Source organism: Oxyura jamaicensis, chromosome 1 (assembly GCF_011077185.1).
Source record: "Oxyura jamaicensis isolate SHBP4307 breed ruddy duck chromosome 1, BPBGC_Ojam_1.0, whole genome shotgun sequence".
NCBI lineage: Eukaryota > Metazoa > Chordata > Aves > Anseriformes > Anatidae > Oxyura > Oxyura jamaicensis.
In genome coordinates, this window is record NC_048893.1 from 66974674 (window position 1) to 67002247 (window position 27574).

The following is a 27574-nucleotide window of genomic DNA, read 5'->3' on the forward strand; positions in this document are numbered from 1 at the left end:
ATGTAAGTAGAAAAGTCCATGTGGAAATGAAAAATTTCATCTTCAGAATGTAGTTTGCATCTACTTGAGGCCGGGGGCTGCACATTGAACCAAATGTTGAAAAATCCTTAGGCAGTAAGCACCTTCCATGCTGAGAGTCTCATGACAGTCTGGAGTCTAGAGAAAAAATTAATATATGATCTTGTAATTAGACTGTCAAATAATTAATTTACACATGGGAAGGATAAACTCAGATACAGGTAATCTTAATTCATTTTTTTCTGTAGTTAATTTTGCAGCCTTTATGTTCTTTCACCATAGGTTTTCTTTAGCTGTAGAAAGCATCGGTTTTCTCTGTGATATATTGTACAGAGGAAAGTGCAGTACTATTAGTTCATTTAGTCTTCTCTATTAAAGTATTCTCACTTAACCAAAAAAAAAAAAAAAAAAAAAAAAAGAATCCACCCTATCTGCCAGGTGTCCAACTCGCTTAAGTATATGCTTGAACTTTGAAATTCTCTGTGCAGAAGCCATTAATTATTTGTAGTTCATAAGTAAGAACATAACTCTGTTAAAAATACAGATATGCTAGGTTATTGCCTTACAACACTGTTGCTCTTTAACTTGGTTTCAGCAGAATTATAATCTGTAGATCAGCTAGGAATTAGCTGTGTTGTAACTGGACTAGAGGATAATCCTTAAGATGTATTATTTGTTATATAGACCTCCCAGCTGGAAGCTCCATCCAAGCTCAGAACTTCATCTATGAAGACAGGACACATCAACTTTCAGGTACAGTTCATACTTTGCCTTTCCCAGGACATACTGTAACATATAGCTTATTTCATTGAGAAGCAGATTTGTGAATATGCCTTTGCAGGTAAAATAAGGAAACGCACAAATACACACACTAATAGGGAAGTATATACCTATACTGGTATCAAAAATCAGTATGTGTTATCCTTATCGTCTAGTAGGCCTTCATTCAATGAAACTGCATTGTGAAATACCCCAGAGCTATGTATTCAGTAAGAAACAACTTGTATTTCTCAGTCATTAAGTTTAATTTTATGCTTAGTTCTCAGATAGTTTCCCTGTATTTCCTAGAGATCTGATCCTGCTGTTCATGCCCATGCGCAAGCCTCATTAACATTTCTCTTCAAACACTGCTGGGACAAAGCATCTGTGCTGATACTACATAGCATAAATTCAACAAAGAGGCTTGACAGTAAAAGTGAATGCTCCGAGCTACCCAAAACTATTGTCATAATACTGACAGAAAATATACAGTTATCCTTGGTGAGCAGGGGCAGAGAGGGATCCCATTCTACCTGCTCAGAAGTGAATTGCAAAACATATAGAAAGGTTTGTTCACTTGTATCATTATTACAAGGATGACACACTGATTTTGAAGATTCCTTTTTTTGGTTTTTTTGTTTGTTTGTTTGTTTTTCCTGCTTGCTTTTAATATGGCTATTGTTGATTTTAGCTGCTCTCATTTTCCTGGTCACCTTTTCCTATTTTTGCAGGACTGGAAACATGAGTCCAGTGAAGCTGTAATTTCAGCTTTCATTCCTGGCTAGCTCAGGTCAGAGAGAGAATGATCTGGACTTTTCTTTTCATTTAAGACCTCAATATGTCTCACAGAAGACAACAGCAAATCTTCCATTGAATTCAGTTATTCAAGATCAGGTTCAAAAATGGAAAATTCAGCAGATATACACCAGTAATGAGAGGAGAATCCAGCCAATCAAGCATACAGCTTTGATGCTCTTATTTCTGTTAATCTATACAAAAGTAAGCACTGTGCTGATACATGTTCATGGTTAAGAAAGCATTTATTTAATAGTTTCAAAAATTTTGAAAATATACTAAAATAAAATTAAATTAAATTAAATTAAATTTAAGACCTAGAATGTACTATCACAAAAAGAAGTAAATAGTCTTAATAGCAATTGTGAAGGGATTTACTTTCCAATGAGTGACAACTTTTATAAAGAAACACAAAGAATATATATTTTTTTAATTACAGTTCATTGTTCAATAAGTTCAGACAAATGCCTTTTTGTTTGTTTGTTGTTTGTTTTTAATTTGGGTTTAAACTTCAGCTGTGTAGAATCCAAGATATATGATTCAACCACGAAGTTAAATAAACCCCATACTGTTCTTTTGATACTGCATTACAGTCAGAGCTGAGAAAATAAATCATTCTTTTTTTTTTTTTTTTTTTTTTGCTAATTCCTTGTTTTTCACATTGAAAAATCGGTAACATTTGTCTTGAAAGTCTGTCATTTCATAGAAGTATTTTCAAATATTTATTTGAAGTATTTGTTAATATTTGAGGTATTTGGGTTGTTACTATACACAAAGGCTACTTAGAATGGTGTTCCTTCTGCTTCTTCCCAATTTTGCATTAGATTCCTGAACTACAAGCTAAAGAAATGCTGTAATGTCAACAAGTGAAGTCACTCTTTAAGGATGAAGTTCAGGAAAGTATATGTACATGAACCTCATTTGCCTCGTGCTGCAGCAGATCTTGCACTTGTATTTTGCTTCAGATGATAATATAATGATAAACAAGACCTAAAGGATTCTCAAACATATTCATAATCACTGGGAAAATACAGTTGATGAGAAGTCTCATTAAAAAAATAAGACAAATATTGATGGAAAAATATTGTGCTATCTGCCAAGCTGCCATTGTGCTGCATTCTGTAATGGCAGCCCAATCAGCCAAATTTTACTCTAACTGTAATGCAAACTATACTTCACACAAACCTCCTTGAAAACTCTGGGTAAATTTACAGAAATTTACCTGGTCTTAATCTGGGGTTTGTAGCAAACCCAATCCCAATCCAGATTCAAAGTACATTATATATAATTCAGAGATTTATAAGGAAAGAGTGGAACTGAAGTGAGTAGGATTTTATTTTTGTCTAAACTATAAAAGTGAAAAACTTGGACAATTTAACCTAGTGGATAAGAAAATCTTTCTTACCATGTATTGGTGTGGAAGAATAGCTAACCAAAAAATATACCAAAATTGCTCTCAGCTTAATATAGAATTACAAATATTTGTTATAATTCTTTATTTATTACTATTCTTTATTTATTACATATTCTTTATTTATTACTGTGAAATTACTGAAAGGAGAAAACATGATATGGCCAGAGCCTGAGTTAGGACCACAGGCTATGTTAGTCCTTTGTGCTGTTGTCCTAGATATATAAGGAATGTATCTTGTTGGACAGACTCTATTTACAGTTAGTTCTAAATGTGACAGCAACTGATCATCAGGCAAGTATTTAGCAGTTAGAAAGAAACAGTTAATTCATGTAAGAGAATGTCAGATTATTCCTTCTTCTTGTCACTAACACATTATTTAACAAAGGTTTATTCCTGTTCTTAGCCATATGACTGGTTTTGCAATTAAGGTCTTTGTTTAATTTCTTTAAACCATCATTCCTGTTTATACATCTTCTGCAATTCCATTTTTAAATGTAATTGCTTCTAAATCTCAGAGGATACTAATAGCTGCCTGAACTGATATGTTTTAATACTAAGAACTGTGATTTAAACTACTAAAGCAAAAATTGAACAAAGCAAACTAGACAGAATTCTAATCATGTTCTGGCAGCTGATCCGTTCTATTTGCTATCTGTAGCACTTCTTTCGGTGTCTGAGATTCAGTTCTAGCGGTGGGTTTAGAGTTGCATAAGGCTACAATACATGTCTTTACAGTGGTGATGTGAAAACTTAACTAAGTCATTCCTGCATTAGAAACCACTGTTCCTTAACATTTACTTAGAATGAGGACAGTGTTTACCCATACTATTGGAAATTGGACTGCATGTTCCTGGCCATATCACATACTTTTCCAAAGTACTCCTCCAGCTGGGGATGCTATCACTGAGCTTGTATCTGAATCTGTAGACAGTTCCTTTCAACAGGAATTTAATCAACAGTTCCTCCAGTGTCTATTGCACCTCTGTTGTGCAGATCTCTTAAAATGGCAGTGGAAGGTTCATTCTTCCTTCACTGAGAAGTCCAATTTTCTGTTTTCTTCATAAATAGATATTTGAAATAACAGTCTTTAACTTAGAATGTCTGCAAAGTGTTTCAGAAACAGGTTAGAATATTTTTTATTACAGAGAAATGACATCCTCTCCAGCCTTTTTTTTAAACATTTTCTTTCTGGCTGCATGAATGTCAGATAGGCAGAAACGAATCTGCTTTATTTAGTGTATATGCTTATTCTCTCCTGTCAGAACATTTCTTAGAGTGCAGTTCCTGCTTTTTTATGATTTGTATGAATACACTAGCGTAATTTCTTCACAGAATGAATCTTAATACAGGCAAGGATATATCATCAATGATGCTTTAATAGCAGCATGACCCAAGCAATCTTTTCCACACTCTAGCTACTGAAACTTTCAGATTACGAGGAATTTTAGCAGCACACTTCATTGCATCTTTTCTTCAGTGCCTCACACTCAGTCAGTAATCATAAAGCTCTGGGGGTTTTATGTTGCACAGAGAGTCCCTATCTTTATTGATTGATTTTTCCTTCTTTTACTGTTCCACATAAAAGTGTCTGTCATTCATATATATGTATGTGTCCATAACATGATTGAAATGACTCTAAGAGGCATCTTCTTAAAAGTTTCAAGCAAAGTAATCTGAAGCGGTAATGTTTTACCATACAGTAATCTCAAAAGATTTTTGCAACTCAGCTCCACCTGTTCTTCTACAAAAATTTTGCTGCTGTCTGACCGATCAGAAGAAAAGGCATTTGTGTGTTCACTGCCTTATTTCCCTAAATAGTTCAATTTTTCTTTTTCAGACATCATCTCATGCACACTGGCAAACATAACTATACCAAATAAGAGCCACATGTGGCACAGCTCAAAAGAAGGTGGAGAGGTAGCAAGAAAATGAACACTCCCTAGCCACAGATGAGACCAACCTCAGTTGCTCCTACTTATGCATGGCTGCCTATGGCTTGAATAAGTCATTTCAGCAAACAGTTACCAACACTGGAGTACTTCAGCTTCTGCCTTTTCCATGAGACAAATTCTCTTCTTCAGATTCCAAAAAGCCTGATGTAAAATAATGACATCTTCACTCTGGCACCAGTGAGCTTATGCAAAGAGTTTGTGCAATAGCTGAGTCACAAGTTCTACTCTTTAATACATTTGTGTTTTTTGTTGTTGTTGTTGTTGTTGTTGTTTTTTTAACGGGTCTTTTGCCTTCAGTCTACAAAGACTTTCACTCTTATATCTGTCCTGTCACTGCTGCTTCCTTTTATGTTTCCTGTTCTTTCTTGAAGATAGTCCATGCAGCCCTTGAGAGAGATGTCTCTCCCAGTTCCATCACAACAATCTGCTCACTTATTTTTTCCTTGAATTATGCTTTTCTTCTGCATGGTCATTTTCTGATCTCCTGACTGTCAGTTTGGAATACAAATGCATTTTCCTTGTAGCACTCTGTCTTTTCTTATATTTCCCAGGTGTTCATAGTTTTCCACATTCAGGGACCTGACTCAGCAATTTACATCACACACCTATTGTCCGGCACTCCTTCTAATTGTGCCACACCAGGAACTGTGTTACGAAGCCCAAACTAATTTAAAAAGTTTTGTCAGGTATGTTTGTGTAGGCCAAGTGGAGCTTCTCCAGTGAATTGCATCTGTGGAATTTCCCAGCATAAGAGCTCAGGTGCAAAACTACTTGATGAATGCTGTACTTCTCTGGTCAGTAAGATCCTTCATTAGCCACATAGGGATGGATTTAAGACATTCCTGTTTTTCCTTTGATTAGGTCTACCTTGGAGACTTTAGGCAGGCCAGCTGTGAAGAACAGAAACAGGCTGACTGTGACAGAAGGGAGTTACATTTAGACCACTTTTCCCACTTGTTAATCACAGCTACATAGGGTGTTTGCAAAAAGTGGTGTAAACAAACCACTTTCATTTCCAGAAGTGATAATAATGAACATCATGCAGAAAGAGTTCTCAACATTGAGTAGGTATAACTGCAGAGAAGGTATCACATTCTCTTTTACATAGATCCTTTATTTTCTCCACTGAATTCCACCAAGATGTTGTAACCAGTGTTATTCAGGTTTGATAAATTAGAGAGGTGAATCAATATTTGCATTAGCAGAAGCTTTGGAAAAGGAAAACAATTGAGAGACAAACTGTGTTTTGCAAATCTACTGAGATATTTCATATACTTAGCATATAACAATGACAAAGGTTCTGAAAACCTACAGTAGCTTATGAAATAATATAAATTTTGTGTAATTAGCGCACTTGTATTTACAGACTTGAGTTGGAGAATATGGGTAGAAAAGTCTTCTTTCCCACAATAAATAACACTTCAGGTGTTAAGAAAATGTCTGGGTTTGTTAACTGTCTTACTTTTATAGAGACAGATAATAAGATTTTAACTTGTATGATTTACTTGCACAAAAATTACCTTCAATAGGATCCAGTTTAGCTTTACATTAAATACCATAATAGATCTCAGCATGAAGACAAATGAAAATGAAACAAAATGTGGGTAAAAAAGGGGAAATTAATAAGTAGTCCAGTGGTTTTGAACATCATTCTGAGTAGAAAAAGCCATGAACAACAGCCATTCTGTGTTTGTGATGGTATTCATTAATATCCCCTGTGGTTTGTGAGTTGTTATGTCTCAAATAGCCAGTGATCCTTTTAGTTTAGAAAAAAAAAATCCTGTGCATTTACCAGGAAAGTTAAGATGCTTTCAGCAGTCTTGGTATTTCTTTCTCTGTCTTTTTGCTTATCTGCTTTCACCCCCAACTCAATTTTTTTTTTTTTTTTTTTTTTTACAGACTAATGTATTGTTACTTGAAAAGTTTAGAAAGGAAACTCTTCTCCAGCCATCTTTTCTTTTCAACAATGTAGTGCTAGGAATGGTGGCCAAAGCAGCACTTATAGATAGGACCGTTGTCCAAAGTGTTTTCAGGTAGGAAAAAAAAAAAAAAAAAAATTGTGACATGGAAAAATAGAAAATACTGGGAAAGTACTTAACTTACCTAAATAATAAATACACCCTTTATGTATCATTTCTCTTTAAACAATTTTAGTCTTTCATCTTCTTGACTGTTTTATTTTTCTGTCTCTTTTTCTGAGGGAACTCCTAATCTGTAAAAGGACATTGCTGTTTTCTGAGTCTCTTTCAGCCAGAAAACATGCTCCAACCTTCACTCCAGCACACTGCTAATTTATTCTGTTGAATCCATTTTACTTTAAGTGTTCTGATTCAGCAAGTCTCCTTTCACAGAAAGTAAGGGAAAAAAAAAAAAAAAAAAACTTTAATTTTCTCCACCCTCCTAACTTCATCTGGTGTTGTTCACAGAATTAATTTTTCAAAAATTTAATTGCATTTGAGGTCTTCAGACAGAATATGCATTTATTACAATCTCAAGATCTGGTGACTAAAATTATTTTTCTTTTCCTTTAAGCTCATGATTTTAGTAGCAAACATTATTTCTTCCCGTACTATACAAATCTGCCCTGTTTGAGTAAACGTTAGTCACTCTTTCCAATATCTAGTGCTTCTCCCCAAAGCTATAATGCTGATACTTCTTCCAAGGACATTTTTCCCCCTGAGACAGGTACTTCATCATGAGAGTGATCAGAGTCCTAGTATTAGTTTGGCATTTTTTGAAAAGGATGTCATGGTTTCCAGGAGAATTACCCCAGGGTGTGCGTACCATCCTGCACATATGACATTATCTGATATGGAGTGAAACCACTCAGTTCTTCCACTCAGGCTGAACCATGTGTATTACACTCTGGGAAAAGGAGAGATTGCTTTTGCAGTCTAGTTCAGAGCCCCACAAGGCTTCTGGAGATAAAAAACTGTGTTTGTTGGATGTTGCCATCAGAGCAACCCATTCAGTCCCTGCCCATACTTGTTGCCTACAAGGTCCCATCTTTCCTGGAGCTATTTATGCATGTGTGGAGACCAGCCACACCCCCGCAACACACTGTTTGAGGAAGCACCAGGGATGCTGCACACATGCAGCTGGACTGTCCTGTGACCAGGGGGGTTTCACAGAGTGAAGCAGGAGGGCTATGGTGCTTCCCCTGCCTCTGCAGTAGCTTGAGCAGCCTACCCCAGAGAGCTGGGCATCGATGATGCAGAGCATGAAACAATTACTGCACATCAGCAATAAATGTGTGACACAGAGGGAACCACTGGCAATTGTCCAACCAGACCAGGTAATAATAGCCTTTAAAAAAATACACAGCATTTCAATGCTGAAGAGCTGGGACATCAGCAACACGAAAGAAGTGATACTCATTTCCATTTGCACCTCAATCAGCTTGGAGAAATGAGTATGTCCATTTTTGCCTCCCTCTCTCCTCCCTTTCTGACCCAGACATCCTTTAATTGTTTGTTAGCAGATCATTTTTTGGCCACATAGCTTATTGGTTTTTTCCTTGCCTGACCTCCAGAGGGATCTGCCAGATAGGGATTCCTATCTTCAGCCCATAATCTCTTTAAAATCTTTCCCAACTCATGGTGCTCTGGTGTACTCTATTCAAAAGAACCTAATAGCTTTATGAGGTTAGTTGGCTTCGTTATTTTTATATGGTTATTCACTAGCTTCAGATGAGATTTTTAAAAACACTGAAAAAAAAGAAGAAAAAAAAAACTAATGCAAAATTGCACATATATTCTGTTCTATGCAAGTCACAAAAAGTCAAATCCTGCCCTAAGCCATATGTCTGTAATAATAAGTTTTAAACATGTATCAAAGACAAAGCGATGAATAGCTCCATATTTCAGTTTGACTGTAAATTTCTGTTATTGCAAACTACTCTATCACTTTTATTCTAGATGAGGATTTTATGAAAGGCCTGAATGTGCACTTGCAGTCACTTTAGTCCAATTTTTATTTGAGATCATAAATAATGATGACTTTAAACTTTCTGATGACTTGGAAATCAGGTCAATAAATATTGGAGGGGAGGTTGCCCCCCTATTCTGCAAGTTCTGCAAGTTCTGCAAATTCTGTGCTCCATCTGTGAGACGTGGGTTGCACTTCCCTTTTGTAAGTAAATGTTGTTTACTAAGAATACTTATGTATTCAGGCCTATAAATAAGGCTTAAGTTCTAACAATCTTTGCCAATTCATTCCCCTTGCAAAGGCAGGAAAAACATTTCAGTCTTTCAGAGTGCCTGGACATAACAATACAGAACAGCGAATAGCTCAACTTTGTTGGTGCACTATGCTTGCAGATATAAGCCCAGAACAAGAACAATAAAAATCCAATGAAATGTCAGTTGATGCTGCTGTTGTCATTGTTCAGTTCAATAAATCAGAAATATTCCACAGCTTATAAATAGAGTTTCATCCTGTTTTCACCACTAATAAATAAGTGACTATTAGATTGATAAACCCAGTTGTGGGCAAAATATCGTAATACTGAAGTGTTTGCCAAATGCTATTTGGACACAGACCATTGTTACTATCATGCAATTGTTCTGACATTTTTGTTCACTGAGAACTGACACACAGTTATTAAAAACAATCAAATATTTGCCAAGCAACAAACAGTATATATGATGGCAACATTCCTCTTTGGCACTGGAGGACAGTCAAATGCAGACCTAAAGAAATTCATCTATCCCAGACTGTTCTGAGACATGTATACTTTATCTTGTGCCTTTATAGAACATTTTCACAGGCCATGGACTTGTGTCAACGGGTCAGGGGACTAGAGAAAGTCTGATTCCTACAGAGCATTTTTTGAAGATAAGTATTCAAATGAAACTTCTGAGAACTCCAGGCACTTGTGTAGGGGAAAAGAGCTATTAAATTAGCTTATTTTTGCACTGTATTAACTACAAATGTGAAAAGATGACAGAAGCAACATGCTGCAATGTCATGGCAACAATACACGTGCATATGGAAAGATATGGCAAGTTCAGCTTTATTGGGCTCATCACTTTTCATATTATTCGTTTGGAAATGTGTGATGAAAATGAGAGAAAAGGATTGGAGTAGCTTGTTCCAGTAAAGCAATTCTCTATTGCATCAAGCCATATTCATGAAAGTTTAAGAACCTTTTCATCTTTCTAATAAATAAGCCAATGATGTATATAATGGTACCATAATAAAAATGCTAATTATTTAATATTGAGAAATAATAGATCTGTTTGCAGCAGCCCCATGTTAATTAGTAGTTTTTTTTTTGTTGTCTTTTTTTTTTTTTCCAGTGTGGTTTTATTTTCATGAATAATACTGCACTGTTTCAACAGAGAATGCTTTTGGATTTCACAACTCTCCAGGGCACACTAAAGAGTGAATCAGTTATGCCCAACATGTAAACATTAAGCAAACAGGAGACTCATTTAAGTTATTTTGGTTCCTTCTCTTTGATTTATGCAGAGTAATTTCAGCAAAATATCCTATAGGAAGAGTGCAAAACTTCTACACATTATGTGCTAAATTAAACCTATTTAAGGAAAATGCATCTGTCATGCTCAGTATTATGGTGGAATATTAATTTGGTTTGGGAAACCGTCTCAGATTTTATGACTTAAAAAATTGTCTAAAGTAAAAAATGGAAAATCATTATAGCTTTGGTATAACTTCTCTAAAGTTTGGATTATACATTTGGAAAACTTCATAATACCTCTATGACAATAGATATTTTTGTCAACATATATATACCTTTTGGGTAAAGTGAAGATTAAAAACCAAACAAACAAAAACCTGAATTTATACCACTAGTGTTGAAGGTGTCTTTACTTCCCTTCCAGTAATCTAAGCAACAGGGTCCTTCATAATGTAAACACAGCCTCCAAGTTCCTGCACAGCTCTGGGACACCCTCTCCTAAGTCTCAAGAACTATTGAAAACGATAGTTTTACAGTATTGCACACCAATATTTTTCTCATCAGTCCCTCATTAGAAATGAATGTGGCATAAAGCCAAAATCTACCTGTATCGAATTTCAGTATTAAAATACAGTATAATTTTTGAATTTTACATTGTCCTTTTTTATTATTTTTTTTCTTTATTACAAGATGGTGAGTAACAGTTGCAAACTGTTTTCTTCCCAAGCTATGGCATAGGGCTGTAAGAAATCTATCAATGCTAGACCAAATTTGCTTGTTGCACTGTAATCTCATTGACCTTGAGAGACCAACTACATGATCTTTTGTGTTGTGCGGACTCTGTCCCACTGTGTGACCTGAATAAAAGCAGTCTTTAAAAATCTAATATTATGGTGCTATTCTCAAATGATAAATTGTAGTGTCAATTATAATTTACTCATAGAGAGAAAAGATAATATAATTTAAAAAGAATATTATAGGGAAATCTTCCATAACAATCAAGAAGAAATATATATTATGAATGACTGCTGATGGTATTATTATTATTAAAGTTATCATGCTTATTATTAAGATTTCCAGCCATTATGTGTTATAATACTTTTTTTTGTTTGTTTACTTTTTTATTTTTATCTGGCAAAATTTTACTGAAAGGGCTGAACTGTACCATGCTAGAGATCTGCTTCACTCCAAATGTTAAGTACAGCCTGAATTACAAGATTGTACTGCATCAGTGAACAATGATAAAGAATTATTTTTTTTTTTTCAAATTATGCTTACAGGGAAAAATGAAAAAATGAAATGTATTAGTGTGACTGTCAGTGAAGGGCAGTTCTGCCATGAGGCAAGATTCACTGGATGAGGAGACCCAAAAGTGATGCAGGGACAGGAGGCTGCTGTGAGCTATCTCAACCTGATGTAGCACTGGATCACAGAGAACATAAGACAGAGGACAAGGAAGGAAGCTCTGCAGCAAGCCCTAAAAGAGAGTCTATGTGACTAGGAGAAGCAAGTTGTGAATAGCATGGGAAGAAGGGACAAGCAAGCTGGATGAGCTGGACAAGAAGATGGGGGCAATGGACGGAAGGTTGGCTGGGCATGGAGCCCAGAGATTCAGAGGAAAAACTGGGAAAGAGATGGACTGTGACATTTGGAGAGAGGCTGAAGAGGACTGGACAAAGCAGGAGGAAAGAAAGCGTCCTCTGGGGACCCTGCTCCTCACTAGGAAGGGAACTGGACCCAGTTAAGGTTGTTTCTGAGTCTTCCTATTTTTCTGTCATTAGCAGATAAAACCCAAAGACAAAATGATCAATCGTTCTACAAAAGCAGTTCTGTGGAAAGTGCTGAAGTGTATTACTGGATTACTTGAATTTCCTTTTTTGGGTTATTTAAATAAAAGTGGGGTGGGTGGAAGATTCCATGGAGTTTCACTTCCTTGACACTCACATATGTAGGGAGTTACATATCATGGTCCTTTGTATTCTTGTACTTTTATTCAGCATTCATGACTACCATGGCATCCACAGCTCCAAACCTGTGCTTCTTGACAGTGAAGCAAATTAATTCCCCCCCTTGTCCCAAAGAAATCTAATAAGCTCTGTACATGAATAGAAGCAGAGATAAAGAAATTAAAAAATGAGGGTGATGTGGAGTAGGCTGCCTAATATGAGAGGCTCTAGAGCGCTTGGAGTCAGTGAAGGTCAGACGAGGACTCACAGTGGCTCAGAAAAGCAGAGAAATCATGAAGAAGTTGAAAGGACAGAGCATCAAAGGAAAATCGAGACAAAAGAATGACCACAGTTATGGTCATGAGTCATCAGAACTGGCATTTGACTGTCCATGTTCAGCATTGCCAGAAGGTATATTAGTAGAAAAATGACATCATTGAGCTACTTTCTAAATGTGGTAACGTGAAAATATAAACATCTCTTTATGTCCCATTAAAATCAACTGCACAAAAGAAGGATTAATTACATGAAAGGAAGAGATTTGCAAAGGTGTCTGCATGTATAGCCCTTACTAAATAGCTGTTTTACTTTGCTAGACAACTTTGAATGTCTTACCCAACATACTCTGGTTGCAAAGCAGGGAGAATCAAGGACAATCTGCAGTCTTTACAATGGATATTTTAATTGTATTTTCACATTTTCAAGCTCAAACGCTGATCATACAAATATTTGTGGCATTTCAACTGACTAGATATTTTTAAATGAAATGATTTACACAATGGGAATGTAAATGATTTACACAAAAGGCTTTGAATAGCTCTTTTAGAAACATTATAGCCTATTGTACAAAACTGTACCTTTTTCAAAGTGAAATTTCAACACAATGGCTTTCAGCAGCTGCTCTCAAGCCTCTGTGGTGCTTTGTATGAACTCTGCCTGCAGTACTTTATGCCTCATTTCCCCTAACTTGACATTGCTTGTATTTGTTGAATAATCAGTGAAAACATATCATCATTAAAAATGTTTACAGTTCTATTCTAACAGGAATAACAATAAAAGGGTAAGAGCAAAAATATGTCATTTTAGACAAAAAGCAGCACAACTGCACCCTTCAGAGAGGCCTCAGAAGAACTATGAAAACCATGCTGTTGGGAAACTATTTGGCTTCTTTCTGATTTTCTTACTGCTTCTTTCTTTTTTTTCATGTGGTGGATGTTTACATGAAAACAAGAAGTCAAGTTCTGCTCTCACATCAGCATAAATTTGAAATTCAACAGTTACTGTAAACAAATAGCAGTATAAGCAAGAGAAATCCCACACTGGCTTTCCAAGTGTGTTTTATGGCCAATGACCTAGATGTTGGACTGAATTTTTACCCAAGCTGCACTGCACCGATACCTCTGGAATTAATCTTCTTCAGCTTGACTTTTAAAGGAAACCCCCTTTTTATTTTATTTTATTTTATTTTATTTTATTTTATTTTATTTTATTTTTTACTCAGGATCTAGAGGACTTCTCACTGCTTAATTGGTGAACAGGGAGCGGTCTGCTTGGAAGAATGGAAGAATGGAAGCCCCTTTGGTTGGAAGGGGCTATTGAATGACAGAGTGTCATTATGTGAGCAACAGCCAGACAGATTCTATCCTTTTTTTATCCCAGCCATCAGAGTAAACAATACAAGTTGGAACAACGTGCTGTTTCCAGAATGTGGTTTTAAAGAATGTTATGAGATTATGTTGTTGCCATGGTTACAGATCCATCTAAAGAAGTGAGTGCACTAGAACTATTTTAAAAATTAAGTAAATATTAAGTAACAGTTTAAAAAAAAAAAAGTGTTTAGGAATCAGTGTTTTTATTTTTGTTATTTTAATTAATACCTGTGAAAGCGGTGGTGTGAAAGAGCTAGCCAAAAAATAGTAGCATGACTTGTTGATGTTTAGAAGGTAGATCACTGCATGGATATTCTGTACTGTTCCCACTTCTCTCCATTTTGTCCTGAATTTACTTGATATGCAGTGGAAATTCATGCTGTAGGAAGAACAGTGTCCTTTGATAAGAATCATTGTATTGAGCCCAGGATGTAACATGGCAGGTGACAAGCCTGCTCTGAGACGAGAATAAAAAGCTCGACAAACTTATGCAGTCATGGAAATTGTGGTGTGAGTGATATTTAATTATGTATTTGAACTGTGGTAACACTTGCAGCCCTTATTTTGTATAGCAAGAGCACAGCATCCCAAGGGGCTTCTACGTTGTTAATTGAGTGAGTTCCCCAGCCCTGGTTCCCAGTTACCCGTACCACAGGGATGCCAGGACCTTTCCAGGCTCCTTTCTGAGAGAGTAATCTTGTTTCCTCTAGGAGGAAACCAGGGCACAGTTGGCACGGTAGTTTGCTCCAGGGTTCACTCCAGGCAGAAAATACAAAATACATGGTGCCAAATTGGGCTCCTTTAGCCTGGGACAGACTTCTGACTTGATGCCAGCAGGCCCTGTGCCCACAAAGACAAGCGCATACCCTCAAGACATGCTGGAGGGCAACCAACGCCTGCCTACCTTTGGCATCCTGCTCTGAAGACGCTGCTCTGGTAGGCTGCTGTACAGATTTCACTTTTCTTTTTTCTTGTTTTTTTTTTTCTTTTTTTTTTTTTCCAGATTATCTCACTTTATTATCACTTTGCAAACACAAAATATCCTAGTTACTTTTCACAGCCGCAGAGGCAGGAATTAATTCCTGAGGCAGATGAGTTTACTAAAGTAGATGTAGCCACACATACTTTGCACTTGTCTTGAACACTATCATGAATGTATTCCCTTCTATCTGAATACCAAAATTTTAGGAAAAGATAGAGTTATTGATTATTAATGAACTGTGAATGTTTAGTATGAGGGTTTACTTTCTGTAATCAGAAAAGGAATGTGCAAATTAAAACACATACATTCAGCCATATGACAGGTGGTTGTCTGTCAGAAACTTACACATTCTCTAAGAGCTTGTAACTAAAAGAGTTGAGCTTTGGGAGAAACTCGGCATATGGTACTTAAAGAAAAGCTGATTTGAAAAATTGTACTGCCACTACATCTAAATATAATCCTTAAAAGAGAGGACAAAAGTATCAAAAACCAGCACTGTAATTACCAGGCTGGTAATGCTTACCAACCTACTTCATTTATCAAAGCACATTATAAAATGAGCAGAGAATTTAACTCAGGGAACCTATACCACTTTCAATTATCAGCCCTATAAATTACACAGCCAATGAAATGCAATGAGATCAAAGACTCTGAACCATTTGATTTTCTTACACGAGTGAGTGGCTACTGGGCATATTGATAACTCACCAGTGCCGAGTAACGAGGACAATATTGAACTCTGTGTATGTGGCACTCCTGACAATGGCAGAGAAATGAACCAGTGGATACTCTGCAGGCTTGTTCAGCAACAGAAGGCTGGTGTACAGATAAGCTAATGTCTCATGAATGTGCTAATGAGTTTGGCTTATAACCCCATGAACTAAAAACACTGGGGCTGATTTATTTTTCTTTGTCTCTTTAGAATACATATAATCTGTATAAATTGAAATGCAGTCTCTCGAGTGTTTTAAGAACAATTTCTAATTTCTAATCTATTCAAGGCATCCTCCAAAATTTGTATTATATCGATATCAGGTGCCCTGTATTATTTCATTATATATTTCTTATGGACTACTCCGCTTCTTTTTCATTATCTATTAGAATAGAGAGGGTAGATGTTTTGATAATATTTACTGTGCAAATTTCCTTGAAGTCTTATGGAGACATGACAGAAAATACTGTCTTTAGTTACGAGGCTGATCCCAGGCTAGCAGTCTTTTTTTCCAATAGCACTTACTCAGGGCTTAATTGTATAATTTTGCTTTCTGAAGTTGTTTTTTCACATACTCTCCTGAATAAATTTTATATATATAGTCAAAAAGGAGTAAGGGAGAAGGGAAGGAGAACAAAAGTTCATGCAAAGGCCTTTTCTCCCCTTACCTACACTCCCTGAAGTGTTTTGACACATAATTTGACACATGCTATACAGTCTCTACGTTTTGCTAGCAATGGTGGTGCTGCTTCTTCCTGTGCAGGAATGGGGTTACACATTGCAGGGTATATGGGCTCTGTGCCAGCCAACTCCTGACTCAGCAGCCAGCATTTCAGTAGGTAACCAGTTCAGCAGGCAAATCTATCCTCGCTGTCATAAGGACAGTAGCTTAGAAATAGCAAGTCTCTAGGCTTGTCACAACAACTGAGAACCATTCCTCATTTATGGTATGCTACAAACTGACAAGCCTCATATATTAACCTCAGGCTTTAACCTTACTTCTTTTTTTGTATTTCCTTTTACACATGACGATGGAGATTTTGGTACCCAAACAGTCTGCATAAAAATCTGCGTATGCCGAACTAAGTTTTTCACTTCAGAAAAGTGAACTCACTTTTTCACTTAAGGAGAATTTTAACACAAAGAGTAAACAAGAAGAGTCAGTTCAACCTGATGAATGTCAGTATTTGTACAATCCACTGAATGTGTGAAGCATTATATAATTGCTAGGTATTATTAGTAGTCTTGAGTGAGTAATTCATGTTGAATTATCTGTTTGCCAAATGCCATCTCTCTGTTTGTGAACTGTCATTGAAAAAGCATGATGATTTTTTGTTTTATTTTTTTTGGATTTGTTGAAAACTCCTCTCCAAATAGCTTCTGTCAGTAATCCTTACACTGCTGCTTATTCATGAGTAATTCATTCTAAGTGTCTGATGGTTGCAATTTAAGCTGTTTTGACTGCACACTTAGGTATTTGATATACTTCCTTTCTGACATTTGATGACTGTAACTTTGAACTGTATATGTAGTGTAGATGCTCACGCAGGCCAGTATTAAATTTACTTTCCAAGAGTATTGTCTCATATCTGTCTCAACATAAAATGTAGCCACGTTTTAACATTTATATTGAGGTAGTGACAAGAAGTTAATCAATTTGGAAATACATTATTTTGAAAATGATATTAGTATTCAGTGAACGATAGTACCTATTCTAAATTATTTTATGTATAGAAGAAATTCTAGTCTCTAGGAGAAGATAAGTAGAGTCTCAGCAAGGTGATCTGAAATTAGAAATGAAATGTTTTTACAAGAAAACTGTTTATCAAATAACTATGGAATGCTGTATTTCAGCTAAATGTCTGTACATTTAAAATACACCCTAGCACATTGTGCTAACTGGACAAAGGTACATGGAAATATATTTCATAATATATTTCATATTTTCTGAAGGAAGGAGAAATTAAGATGTAAATCTGGAAATACAAAATAACATGCACTAATTTATAGAGCATTTGCTTAATCATATCTCAACGCTGCTCCATGCTCAGGGTGTGCCTGAGGTTGTATCAACGGCAAAGCAAAACTAGTTGAAAACTGTGGACCAGTCTAATTTCAAAAAATATTTAGACTCTGAAGTCTCTAAAAATCCAGCAGCAATATCTCTTTGAAAGTAGCATTTATAATTGAAGTAAGGTTTTTCTTTAAGAAAATAAAATTGTCTAAGAGTTTCCTCGTTGTTGGTGCCTAAGGAGTTAACAGAGAAGGATAACAAACAAGAATCAGAGGAGAAATACAAAACAACTGGATGTACTAGGGTCTGCTTTACTCCAGTTAAACTGTGTTTGGTGTAATCCCCCCAAAATCAGAATTTCTCTGCAGAAGAAGGTTTCAACGTTAAGGAAAACAACAACAACAAAAATGTTAAAGAGAGGATTAAAATCACTTTGTCAATACATCATTGCATGTCTCTGGAGTGGAACAGTACTGTCAATCTCAATGCAGCTGAGGTTGTTTCCACCTAATGTTTTTCAAAATACTGGACATTTTCCATTCTTTTTAATTCATCACTCTATTTTGATCTGAAACATTTCATTTTCTGTTTCTTGAATTTCAAGTAGCAGAGCTTTTTGAAAGATTGTTGTGCTTACCTGATGTCAGAAAAAACGTACCTTCTGCTCACACATTGGTGCTAGGGAAGGTGGAAGGAATAACCTGTTATAATTCATCCCTGATGTAATCATGCATCATCTACAATAAGTATACAAGTATTCTTTTCAGTGCAGTTCTTTGTATAAAACAAAAGAATGGAAGGCAGTTTACCTCTTGCTGTACACAACCATGAAAAAACAGATGAAAATATAATGGTGAACAAGGGATAAAGCACTACTTTAATGTGACTGAGAAAGCATCTTTGCAAGAATAGCCATTTGAATCGCTGAACTGGAAGGACTTTGTGTAATAGCAAAACTATCAGATCGTGGGAATCTCCATGTTCTGAGTACAATTTACAAATGGCCAATGGAATTTCAAGGTTTCGGGACTATTTGTGCACCTGCAAAGGAGATAGACAAGATAGATTATGAATTCTTGCTACATGGATCTGATCTTGCACTCTTGGAAATGAGTGGCAACACACCTACTGAAATCCATGGAAATAGAACCAGGAGCTGTTGAAAATACATATTGATCCATATTCTACCCTGCTGGATGGCTCATTTTATGCCTCTTGAACAAGAATGTAAAGAAGGCATTTAGATGTATTATGCCGTCTGTTTAGGAGAATGAATAGATTTTTCATTTCAAAAGTCCATTTCTCTTAAGCATCTGGAGTTTCAAAGAAAGTGAAACAATATAAAATACCAAATTAAAATAGTCCATGGCCTTATTCTGTCATGACTTATATCCAGTGCAAGTTACTTAACTGCAGTAGGGTTGCCCAGATTTATGTTAGGATAATTATGGGGAAAAGGATCTAATTGTAGTGTACAGCGCTGGTTTAAGCTGACAGATAACAGGTTGTTATGTATTAAACATGTACATACATAAACAACATGTTAAATATCTCATTAAATCTTGATAGATAGTGTTGGGAAGATGTGAATTAGAGTACCAATTATTCTGTTGCAGTGATAATGAAGCATTAGCATCTTTATTCACATGGATATATATTTGTGCAGCTAACAATAACTCTCCTTAGGGAAGCAGATTGGATGACTCAATGTTGACCTCCAAGCTATTTCTCCTACTTTTAAAATTTTGTGTGTAAAGGATGCATATGTCTGGGAGGGAGGACACTAGTAACAGTCTAAGAGAACAGAACAGAACAGTATAAACAGTATATTTTCGAGTGCTTTATTACATAAGAAAACTAGGGAAGAGTGGACTTAAAAAAAAAAAAAAAAAAAAAAAAAAGCTATGGGAAATGACATGAAGAACAAGAAGAACAGTGTTTCAGACAGAAGAAATACCATGGAGAGCCAGGAAACTGTCATCATATGTAATATCAGTCCAGAACACTGATTCACTGCTCCCTTTAAAAAGGTTTCCTCATGCATCTCCACAGTTATTTGTCAGTCTAGCAAATACAAGAACAAAGATTAAATGTCAGCAAATATATCAAGCTCTTCCTTTCTTCCGTATGGAGTGCTTTCACAAACTACCGATCCAATCTACCGGTTTTCCAGCTTGAAAGATGTAACTTATTTCAGGTCTTGTAGGAGCAGATATTGACAGTAGCAGGGAAGGGCTTATATATTAAAGTGTGTTCAGGTTAGATAGAAGGACCAGTTTCACTCTTTCTAAAATTTCCTTTGAATGTTAGATGGCTGGTTTCCAAAGTTTTTAAAACATTTTTTTTACCTCTTCTCTAAATAACTATTCAATCACACCACTGAATCCCTCTTCATATCGTAACAGATAGCCTAGGCAACATCTTGAAAGAGCAGAGAATACTTCAGACTCAGAAACATCAGAATGAAGCCTAGTTAAAGCTGGAAGGGTATCTGGAGGAGTGAAACGGTCATCTATTGGAATTACAACATAAATGACAGGGGCCTGCGGGAGAGTCAGAGAAAGGAACTGGGAAGAAAGACTTGTAGAGAAAAATAAAGGAGGAAAATGAAATTTATTCAACATAAATGAAATACTGGAGAATAAGAATACACTGCCCACTCATGTCAGAGACCCAGACAGGCTGGAGGAAAGGGCTATCAGGAGCCCCATGAAATTAAGCTGGTCCAATGGCACAGCCCCTGCCAGCACAGGAGCTGGGGCCGGCCCCCCTGGGGAGCAGCTCTGAGGAACTGCCCTGGGCCCTCCTGGGCCGCCCTCTGGGCATGAGCAGGCAGAGCCCTGGAAACAAAGATGGCCGACAGCCTCCGGGCTGCGTCAGCGGGGGCACGGCCAGAGCCTGTGGGAGGCGTTCATCCACTCTGCTCAGGGCTTCTCAGATCAAACCTGGAATGCCACATCCATTTTGGGGCCCTCATTATAGGAAACTCATGGACAAACTGTCACAAGTTCAGCAGCTACAGCCCTATGAGAAAAGGATGAGGGAGCTGGGCTGGTTCAGCGTGGAGAAAAAATGGCTTTGGGTCCTAAATGCAGCCTGCCTGGTCCTTAAAGGGAGAGTGTGAAGAAAATGGAGCCAGCATCTTCACAGTGGTGTGTTACAAGAGTAAGAGAGAATACACGTTAAAGGAAACAGAAGAGAGGATCAGACCAGTTGGGTAGAAAAACTTTTTTCCATAAAGAGGTCAGGCAGCAGAGCAGCCTGCCCAAGGAGGCTGTGCAGTCTCCATTCTTGGGGGTTTTCAAAATCCAGCTGGATTAAAACCCCAGATCTAAGCAGCCTCATCTGATCACACATTGGATCCTGCTTTGCTCATGAGAATGGACAAGATAAGCTCCTGAGATCCTTTCCAACATAAATTATTCTTTCTTCCTATAATTTATCTATCTTCAATCTGGATAACATTTGAAAAATTCTTATTTTTAAGACTTTTTGAACGTCTGTGCAATTTGTCCCTGCACCTGGAAAACTATAGCAGGCAACACAATTCTTCTCACTGAACTTACAATACATCCTTAGCTTTTGGCTGATATATGCTAATTAGCATCACTCCTTATGCTGAGTATTTTTAGGGGATACCATATACTAGAGATTTCTCTGAGTATGATTTTGGATATGACCACCCTGCCTGAGACAGAAGAGATCTTGTGTTTGTCAATGCAAATTGGCCATGTCATATGATGCAAGGCTAGGCAGTGGCCTCTGGCCCCTATAAATAACAAGAATAGGCCTATTACTGCCTCACAATGGCATCCCTAAAAGATCTTCTTTTGTAAAATTTGCTTCTCTAAATTATATAACTATGGACCTTATATCTAAATTATATGAAGTTGTAAAAGTTCAAGGACCTACGAATGACTTGCTGCAGAACCCTTCTTCTCTGAACAGGAGAATTGATGAGGGAGGGTGATGAGCTGCCCTCCGAAGGGATTTTGCGAGAATTGATTTCCATTCAAGACATTGTGCATCTCAGAATTGGGTTCCCTCTCATCCTTCTTGTTGCTTATAGATCATGGGTCTAGCTTCCTACTTGGTTGTAATTCTGTATTGGAAATAAAAACATTTCAAGTCCAGCTGTAATACATGCTGAGGGCCTTTTTGAGAATGAAGTGTGATGTGCATTGTGGAATCGAATGTCAAAAAGAACAAAGAGAAGCAGGAGATAATTCTCAGGTATGGGGTGAATTCCGATATTTAAAAGGAAGCCAACATCTTGAAAGGCTGTAGGATATACTGAGAATTTCAGCAAAACTAAGGAAATAACAAGGATTTAAAGGAAAGTTATAGATTTGAGCAATGTGGTCTAGTGGAAGGTGTCCCTGCCCATGACAGAGGCGTTGGAATTAAATGATCTTTAAGGTCCCTTCCAATGCAAATCATTCTGTGATTATCCGATTCTCTGATTTATTAAAGAGATGAGCACTGGGAAGGGAAATATACATCCTGGTTGTATCTTGCATTTTTTTAAATAACATTTTTTTAAATGAAAATATTTAATGGTTAAAATATCTGCAGCAATATTCATAAATTACTCCATACAATCATAATAATAAAATTTGACACCAATTGGTATCTCAGAGTTCTTGTATGACATTCAAAGAGGGAGGGTTATAATAAACAGCTAGGTACAATGGATTATAATATTGCAGATACATTTCATGTTTGCTCCCTTCAACTTTTTTATTATTATTATTTAATATTCTTTGCCATTATTTTATCTATAATTATCAAGTTAGAGACTTCAAAGAGATAAATGTGTATTTGTCTGCTCTTCCTTGGTTATTAAGAGAAACAAAATAAGGGAAATCATAGACAGATCATTAAATGTAATAACAAAGCAGTGGAAAAGATAAAGGGGAAGACATTTTTTTCATGTAGGATTTATATTTAGTGCTGAACAGTGGGGGTTTTTCCCCTGTAGTTCTGAAGACCAGGTCATCAGAGGAGGAAAGGATTGCAGGAACATTTGCAGTGGGATACAGTATTATTTCGGTTTGAAACTGATGAATTGTGAAACATTGATGAAAATGAAGAGTGCTACAAATCACAGCTGTTGAACCCTTTTTGATCAAAGTGAGAAGCTGACAACTGAAAAGAAACTAGCTACTTTCTAGAAATACATTGCTACAGTTTAGCTTGAAAGCTCTTTTTGTGAGTCACTCCATCTCTTTTGTAAATAGTCATTATTAGAATGGCTTGAACCAAAACTGTTGATTCTGACAAGCCTGAGCTTTATGAAAGTCCAAATTTGATATCAAAACTTCTTTGCTGTTTAGGATCACTTCAAATAATAAATGTATAAAGATTTCTTCATATGTTAATATTTTACCAATTGAGCCTTAAATTTATTAAATGCTGAAATTGTCATATGAAATACACAGAAATGAAGCTACCATGGAGTAAATAAAATACTTAATATTGTAAGGTTTATTCCAGAGCAGGTTACTACAGAATAGTTTCACCTCTCAGTAGGAACAAAACAGAAAAATCTTAAATATTTCATCCCTGATCAGTCAATCCCAGGAACAGCCTTCACAGAATCTGTACATTTAGGTATATAGTCATCTGTGGTGGTTTTACTGTGCTAGGCAGCTGAACACCACAACCGCTCTCTCACTCCCCCTCCTCAGATGAGGAGGGGAAGAAGTAAAGGAAAGAACAACTCCTTTATTATCCTGAGATAAGGATAATTCAATTAAAGAGAAAAAATATTATTAAGGAAATATTATTATTATTAAACAATTCAACTAAAGGGAAAAAAAGGCCACTGCAGGGAAAGTTAACATCCCAGCCAGACCCAGTACATCATCTAAATATCCCAGATGCCTAGATGAAGATAAGGTCATGGAAGAAATTTGGATTTCTATTCAGAATTCCAGCTCTAAAGGAATGTAATCAGATATGGGTCATGCAGGAGTGGCAGACAGACTATCATAAGGACCTGCTTGTGGGTCTCCAGCTCAGGCTACTCCATCTTCCAGAAAGAGTTGCTATCTCTTTCAAAAGGAAGTTGGTGAATGATGATTAGTGGATCTCCAGATTACAGATTGGGCTTCTCTGCATGGTATGGGGACCTGTGTGGGTCCCCCATGTGCCCACAGCATCTTCAAGGTCTCCAGGAAGAATTGAAGAGAGTGGTGTCACTGCCAAACCCTCCTTTGCCGTCATCTCAGGCAGTCTTCAAGAGAACCCAACTCTTTCTGCACCTCCTCAGGTGCGTTTGTGAAAGTAACATAGCAAAAAAGAACAACTGCCCCTGTATAATATATTAAGACACATGCACACTGTTTTTTGCCTCTAGCTGTTCTTCCTACATGCAAAGATTACAGCTGTGTTTGTGAGGATGTTGGAAATAGCTATTTTCCTTGCAGACCATGTCATAGAAAGATTGTCTCTAGAAGAGCTGAACAGGAGGGTCACTGTGTGGGCCCATGGGATGAAGGGAAGTGTAAGGCAGTGGCTGCATGTGTAGCCTTGGGGCAGGTGCCATGGCCAGGTTTCTTCAAGAGTTTCATCCACTGGGGCTTGTTTGGTGTGATTCGTCATTGATGGTAATAGGGCAATGTCCTGCTCTGGGACATCAGTTAGTTCCTCTGCAGATGAAGTCCTTGGTGCTGCTGTCAACCAAGATAACAAGTCACCTTTCCCCAAAGACAGAGGATGGTATGAACACAAAGAGTTCAGTGAAAAATAGCTGCTCATCTAGCTAGTAAAAGCAAAATGCAAATAGAACTAATACTGTTTACCGTATCAGTACACTGAAACTAATATCCTTTAAGAATATTCTACAATGACACTCCTTACACATGCTGCTATATACATTAAAAGACAGCATGTATTTTTAACTTCATTTTCATTAATGATTTAATGCATATTTGTTAAATTGTCTTTCATCTACTCATTGACTACATAGAGAGACTTTACAAGGAGCTGCTGAATCTACTACATCTACTAGCATTTCTTTTAACAATGCAAGTACCCAGCTTTTTGCTGTCATATTGGTGAATGAAATGCTAATAGGATTGATATTGGCAAAGATCAAAAAGAAAATACACATGGAGCTCAGCAGTGATCACATCTGTTTAAAATAACACATCTTTGATGGGATATTTAGACAAATTGGAAAGTGTGATTATTTTGTTTACTTGTTTTAGAAGTTTTCCAGTTTACAAGAGGTTTCAAAATACTCTACATAATTACCCCAATAATATTTTCATGGTAAGAACAAGGCTTAGAAGACAAGATGATACCTTTATACCCACGAATATAGCTGGATATGCCAGCTCTGAGGGACCCAAGTTCTCATTCAGAAAACAGTGATTTTAATCAGTTTAAGAACTGTTTCTGTGAGTTAAAATAACACTATTAGTTAGATTTTGACTTGAGTCTCACTCAAGAAAAAAAAGCTTGTTGGCATATAAGTAACAGAGGGAGTGTTGGAAGGGAACAGGTGAGAAGGTTTATAGTTTCAGTTGGACAGGAAGACAGACAAGGTAATCACTGCTGGTGAAACACAAAGGATTTAGTAGGGGGTGAGAAACATATGTGCCATCAGACTAATACTTTACTGAATTCACAGTTTTAGGTCTGGGCAGTTCTTCCTTTCTTAGTTGATCAGATTTCCTAAAAAAAAATAATTAATAGATAACCAATCATGAGCAACACAGATACTTTATATATTCTTATTTCTTTGCTTTCTTAATATTTTCTATGATATCATACAGATTGAGTTTAGAGGTAGAGATGACCAGATACATAGATGCAGATACAGATAGACATAATCTCTATATACCTAGGTATAGCATACTATCTGTAGTAGCCCCAATATATAAGAAAAGCTTTGCCAGCATGACATTTTAAAAGATTTTATTTTCTTCCTGTAAGCAAATTGCCTACAATTCATTTCTATAAGCTTCTGCAAAAAAAAAAATACCCAGCATTCTATCAGACTGAACCTTCACTTGGTCTGAGGTGCTGCAGATTTTCAAACTTTATAAGGCAGCTGGTAAGCAAACCATTCTAATCCATTTTTTACAGTAATTGTCCTTGCTACTTCAAGGTTTTTCATCAAGTAGCAGAGAGAATGTCTAAACAGATTTACTTGGCTACTGTAGAGGTACCTCCTGGACAGTAAATATAACAACTGCTTATTTTTAGAAATATTGCTAGAGGAAAGGAGAAATAGTCTGTTGTTATAAACCAATAGATGCAGACAATGTGTACCAGTCCATAAAAATAGAGGGAAAAAAAACATAATGTCAGAAGGAAAGGTGGCAGTTCACGATGGTAATGGGTGATGGGGTCTGCCTCAGATTACTGAGAGGTCCGGTGCTCACTGTTTGAAAGGGATAATGCACTAAGAAAGTTTCCAGAAACAGTGATATGATTCTGCCAACATCCAGACATGAATTTGGATTATGCTTACTTTAATAAATAAGAAGCTCATGAGTAACATATCAGTGGATACAGAGAAATTAACTGGAATTATAATCTCTATATTCAACATGTCTTTACGTCTTCTCCAGGAATCTGCCAGTAGCTGTGGTCAGAGAGTATAGGCCCTTGCTGTGAGCTATTACAGCTCTAACCATCCTAGGTACTTGCCTGATTGGTTTTGCAGGTTGGGTTAATAGAGAATGTAGATTTAGAGGGTGAGAGAGATTAATAGACGGACATGGGAATGGATTTTTTTTAACCAGGACAACTACAGCATTTGTTTCCGAACACTGAGATTCCTTACATAGCCTTTATGGAGCCCTGTGATTCAGACAAGGTTTCTGGCAGATGAAACAGCTGTATCATGGTTAATTCAGGACTTGCTGTGATATGCACATTGTATAACAGAATCACTTGCTAAGGATGTGCAGGGGTTGGTGTTATGTTACCTAGAAATATTGAGCAATCTAATACTAGCTAGTTGTTTGTTATTGTTTCATAGTTTTAAATTTTAATTATTGTTAGAACTGTGCTTTTAAAAATTGAAATGTTTTATAATAACTGTTAGCTACCTGAAAATTCAAATTTCTTGCAAATATTTAGACAAAAGTGAAGAAACCACTTTTTTACAGGTGTTTGGAGAAAGGCAAGGTATTGCTTAGCCTTAAGAGCATGTCACTCCAAATGTATACTCCAAAAATGAAATGATGTTTTATTCAAAATGGAGGATTTATCAATAAACATATGGAAATTTCCTGAAAGCTTCCAACTGTGGCAACTTGGCAAAGCAGCACATTTTGGCATTTCATTCTCTCTGTACATATGTTTAACTCACTTAAATGTCATTGAAAGTTAGGATGCACATTCATCATTAGAGTCTACCACTTTAGGACCAGATTTGTCATCCTTTACCTAACAAGTAGTCCCAATGAAGTTATTGGGTGTAATCCTGACTCTGAAATTGTCAAGAGGAGTCAGTGAGTACACATTTTCAGTAAGTACTGTGGGTTTATATCACACATGGTTTCCTAAAGAAATAAAGTGTTTAAGGATAATAATCTGATGTTGTGGCTCCATCTTGATTTCTTGAGTTTATTTACCTAAATTCCTTTGGAGTTTGACTTGGACAGCTCTGTATTTCTCTTTGCTCTTTCTTTAGCCCATCTTTTCTTTAGTTTATACCATCACCTCTGAAAACCCACTGATTACCAGGGCTTATTTTCAATTATGAGAGGGAAAAAAGATAAATGCAGGCCTTTTTAAATTTTTTTCCAGGTTCCCAAACCAGAAATATTTCAATTTTTAACCAATGTGTAAGTTTAGTGTTGCTAAATAATAAATAATAAATTATTATTATCATTTGTCTTCAGCATCATAATGAAAACAATAACAGAATAAAAGATTTTATTGCCTTA